We start from the raw sequence: 5,647 nt of genomic DNA, 5'->3' as shown, positions 1-5,647 counted from the left end.
TACCAAGTCATGCTCTTTCTATCTCTGAAACATTTCTACGAATTTTACTTAAAAGATTAAGGATCAGAGAGGTTGTTAATTCCCAAGACTAAACAGCTCTCATGTATTTATTTTTTCACGTGTCGATCAAACATGTAATGAGTACAATTACATTCTAGGAGCTGAAACAAAAAGGCTTGTAAGACATGGCCCCTGGTCCCTTTCATGGCAGAGATAGGCAAGTAAGCAGATTACTATAAGGTCTAACAAATGCTGTGATAGTGGGACACGCTGGGTACAACAGGGGCAATTAGTCCATCCTGGGGTGGGAGGAAGAGAAGGTGGGGGTTCTACTGCTGTGTAACAAATTACTCCAAATTTGGCTGCTTAAAACAACAAACGTGTATTAGCTCACAGTTTCTGTGGGTCAGAAATCTGGGTAGAGTTTAGTTGGCTTCTCTTGCTCAAGGTCTCACAAGGCTGAAGTCAAAATATGTGGGACTACAGTCACCTCAATGCTTGACTTAGTCAGGGGGTTCACCCTGAAGCACACTCACTTACTGTTGGCAGACCTCACGTTCTCACTGGCTGTTGGCCAAACACATCTGTTTCTTGCCCCTTGCATTGGGCTAATCAGAACAAGGTATCTGACTTCTTTCAGAACAAGGGTTCTGACAGACAGAGAGTGAGAATAAGGGAAGAAGAGAGGGAGCCCAAGATGGAAGTCAGTCTTTTTGCAAACCTAATCTGGTAAGTGATAGCATATCACTTTTGCCATGTTCTACTTGTGAGAAGTGAATCACTAGGCCCAGTTCACATTCAAGGGGGCAGGGTGGCATAGGACATGAATGCAAGGAGGAAGGGATCACTGGGGGCCAGCTCAGAGACAGTTTGTCACAGTGGTCAGGTGGTATCTGAACAAGATTCGGAAAGAGTTAGCTAGATGAAGAGCCATGTAGGACGATCCTGGGCAGAGAACAGTATGTGTGAAATAACCCAAAAGTGAAAGAGAGAGACAGAGAGACTGAAGTTGGAAGAACTGTATGCTCAGGAAGGTGGGGTCTGTGTCTCCCAACTTCATATCAAATTCTTGCTTAACATGTTCTTGTCCACACTGTGATTTAACCAAGTTTTAAACAGTTAATCAACAGTGACTACGTCACATATACAACAAAGCTTCATTACATAAAAAGATAAAGAAACTGAACTTACAACCTCTTCCTTTTTATAAAGCCTCAAAATTTCTCAGAATGCTTTTCCAGTGGAGCACATTTCTAAATCATTACACATGTGAAAGGCATGACTAGTATTTCCAGTTATCAGTGGGCGGAGATGAACTGACACTTTGGAATGTATTTATTTAATTTTTAAATAAAATTTTACATTGAACTATAACACAGAAAAGCACACACATAAAGCACAATTCAATGAATTTTTACAAAGTAACATAGTCGTCTAAATATTACCCAGATTTAAAAAATAGAACTTTGTCACCTCCCAAATCTCTCTTGTGCCACCTCCAAAGATATCCACTATCCTGATTTCTATCATCACAGAGTAGTTCTTCCTCTGTCTAAAGTTTATCAAATGGAGGCATCCAGTCTATTTTTTTCTTTTTTTTTCAGTCTATTTTTTTGCATTTAGTACTCATCACTCAGTTTTGTGAAAGTCTTCCATATTAGTTTTTTTTATATAATTTTTTAAAAGTAGGCTCCACACCCAACATGGGGCTTGAAGTAACAACCCTGAGATCAAGAATTGCATGCTCTATGGGCTGAGCCAAGCAAATTGTTTTACGTAGCAGTGGTTGTTTCATTTTCACTGCTGTGTAGTATTCCATTGTATGACTTAACCACAGTTTATCCATTCTACACCAGACATAAATTTAAATGGTTTTCAGTTTGGGGAAATTATGAATAGCCATTACCATTCATGATTATGCACTATGATGCACATATGCACACATTTTTATTGGGTCTGTGCCTAGGAGTGGAATTGCTGAATCATGAGTATACACATATTTAGTAGCTCCTGACACAAGGTGGTTGTACCACTTTACACTCCAGGAACAATGTTTATGAGTTCCATTTGCTCTACATCTTTGACAACACTTTGTATTATTGACATTTTTACTGTAAGCTATTCTAAAGAGTGTGCAGTGATACCTTATTGAGATTTAAATTGCATTTCCCTAGTAACTAATGATGTTGAGCACTTTTTCATAGCATTGACCTTTCTAATATCTTCTTTTGTGAAGTGTTTGTTTAAATGTTTGCTCATTTCCCTATTGGATTGTTTCTTCTTACTCGCTTACAGACATTCATTATATATTGTATTAGTTTCCTAGGGAAGCCATAACAAAATACCACAAACTGGGTGTCTTAGACAACAGAAGTGTATCTTCTCACAGTTCTGGAGTCTAGAAGTCTGAGATCATGGTGTCAGTAGAGTGGGTTCCTTCCGAGGGCTATGGGAAAATATCTGTTCTATACTTCTCTCCTAGCATCTGGGTGGTTTGCTGGCAATCTTTGGCACTCCTTGGCTTGTAGATCTCTGCCTTCATCTTCACATGGCATTCTCCCTGTGTTTCTGTATCCAATTCTCTCCTTTTATAAGGATACTAGTCACATTGGACTAGGAGTCCACCCTACTCCAGTATGATTCCATCTCAACTAATTATATCTGCTGTGATCCTATTTCCAAATAAGGTTACATTCTAAGGTACTAGGGATTAAGACTCCAACATACGAACTTTGAGGAAGGGCACAATTCAACCCATAACATGTATGTTTTGAAAACATCTCCCAGTCTATGATTTGCTGGTACAAAATTAATGGTGTTGTGATAGATGAAAGATGACCATAATTTCTTTTTCACTCTCCCCATTGAGAGTTGGTGTTTATTACTCTCTCCCTCAGAATGTAGGCTTGCCCTGTGACTGCTTAACCAATAAAACATGCTGAGAGTGCTGCCGTACAAGTTCTGGGCCTAGCCTTTGAGAGATTGGGCAGTTTCCACTTCTTGTCTCTTAGAAGACTTGCTTTTGAGGGGCGCCTGGGTGGCGCAGTCGGTTAAGCCTCCGACTTCAGCCAGGTCACGATCTCGCGGTCCGTGAGTTCGAGCCCCACGTCAGGCTCTGGGCTGATGGCTCAGAGCCTGGAGCCTGTTTCCGATTCTGTGTCTCCCTCTCTCTCTGCCCCTCCCCCATTCATGCTCTGTCTCTCTCTCTCTGTCCCAAAAATAAATAAAAAACGTTGAAAAAAAAATTAAAAAAAAAAGAAGACTTGCTTTTGAGACACCAGTCTGAGAAGCCTTAGCCATATGGAGAGGCCATGTGTAGGTACTCCCAAGTTAGGAGCCCTGGCTGGACTCCCAGTCAATAACCAGCATTGACTAGCCAGCCATTGGAAAGAACCATCTTGGACATTCCAGCCTAAATGATCTTTACATGACTCAACTCCAACCAGCATCATCTCATGGAGCAGCAGATCTGTCCAGCTGAGCCCAATCAACCCACGGAATGAGAAGAGGGAATAAAATGTTTGTTGTTTATGTCAATAAGCTTTTTTTTATGTCGATAAGTTTTAATGAACAGAATAAAATACTTAATTTACCGTATTCCAAATATATCAATTTTTTTTTTTTTTAGGTTTAGTGCTTCTGATGTCTTGTTCAAGAAATATTTGAACTCATTCTAGGACATGAGTTTTTACCTATATTATTTTCTAGAGGAGTATTACCTTTCACATTTTAATCTGTATTACCTAAATAATTTTTGTGTATGATACAACATAGTGGGGGCATATTCCTTTTGAATTTAATGATAATGATAACTTTTTAAAATCTAGAATTAAGAGTGCACTACAAGACACCAATAGAGTAGTAAATTAACATCACAAGTAAAAGAAACCTTGAAACATCCATAATTATTTTACCTATCTGCTATCCCATCACTTCCCAATAGGTCTCAAGACAATGGAGATTTAGTTATTCATTCATAAAACATTTATTGAGAGCCAGGATTTACATTTATATGTGCCAGTTTCTGAACTAGGTGCTGAAATTCACCCAATGAGATGTAGGCTTCTCTTCATGTAATTACAATCTTGTGGGGAAAATGGGCTATAACACATAATTTAAATTGTGTTGAATGTTTTTAAAGAAAAGCAGAGATGCTTGGGAGTGGAGCCCGAGAACTCGTAGTCCTGGGGTTTGGGATACATCAGAGAGACTCCTTGCAGAAGTGATATTTAAGCTGAGATTCATGGGATGGATATTAGTTATTTAAAGGAAGAATTGGAGGGTGGGAAATTCCAGGCGGAGGCAAACACAGCATGTGCGGAAAACCCTAAGCAGGAAAGAACCCAGTGTGATACAGGAACTAAGAGGAATCTTGTGGCCAGAAGAGAGAGGATAAGGGGGACACAAGTTGAGCCTGGAGAGGTAGAAAGGGGCTAGACTTATAAGCCTTCTTAAAAGAATCCAGACTTTATCCCAAGAGCAGTGGGATGCCTTTGATGGGTTGTAAGCAAGGGAGGGGCATGGCCGGATATGTGCTTTTTGAAGATCACTAAGGCTTATAATACAAGGTAGAACATGAGCAATGTCTGACATAGGCTTCAAAGTGCCATGGTGATCCTAAGCATGGAGAAATTCCATTGTCTGAGTTATCAGGAAGGCCTTCATGGAGGAATTACTGTTTCACAGCTGAATCATTCACACATGGGAAGACAGGGTGTGTGTGTGTGTGTGTGTGTGTGTGTGTGTGTGTGTGTGCGTGTGTTGGGAGTCCGAGAAGGAAGTATCCAGGCATAGGAAGTAGCTTGCATTCAGTCACCCAGCTAGATATGTATGGGACATGTTTGGAGAAGGGCTAACTGTCCAGTCTGGCTGGAAGACAATGGGAAATAAACCTGGAAGGATAGGCTGTAGGCATGGAGAACCCGGAAGGTATACATGGATACATACATGTACAGCCCATTCTCATAATGTGTGGAGCTGTGTTGGTGAATTCACTTACTTGCTAACATTTACTTGTAACCCCCAAAATCAACACTTGCAGTACTTTTGTTGTCATTTGTTGGACACGTGCAGGGTGATGAAAATTTTGAGTCACCTAGTATATGTTTCCAGCTGAGGTTGAACAAGGTGACCCTCTGCCTTCTTGTTTCAGCTCTCATGCTGTAAATAAGTGCCCCTTTTGTGGTCTACTTAGCAGTAATTTTTGCATTTTTGTGTTTTTTGTAGGTGATTTCACTGTTTAGCATTTTATTTTTTATTTTTGTTTATTTTTGAGAGAGAGAGGGGGGAGGAAGAACACAAGCGGGGGAAGGGGCAGAAGGAGAGAGAGAGAGAGAGAGAGAGAGAGAGAGAGAGAAATCTCAAGCAGGCTCCATGCTCAGTGTGAAACCTAATGCAGGGCTCAGTCCCAGAACCCTAGGATCATGACCTGAGCTGAAATCAAAAGTTGGATGCTCAATTGACTGAAGACCCCAGGGACCCCCAGGGGATTTCACTGCTTAAAATAGCCCTAAAACATAGTGCTGAAGTGCTACCTACTGTTCTAAGTGCAAGAAGGCTGTTATGTGGCTTACGGAGAAAATACATATATTAAATAACCTTCATTCAGGTGTGAGTTACAGTGCTGGTGGCCATTAGCTCAATGTTA

The sequence above is a fragment of the Leopardus geoffroyi genome, chromosome C1, assembly GCF_018350155.1.
Source record: "Leopardus geoffroyi isolate Oge1 chromosome C1, O.geoffroyi_Oge1_pat1.0, whole genome shotgun sequence".
NCBI classification, from domain to species: domain Eukaryota; kingdom Metazoa; phylum Chordata; class Mammalia; order Carnivora; family Felidae; genus Leopardus; species Leopardus geoffroyi.
Note: the sequence above shows the minus strand (reverse complement) of the source record.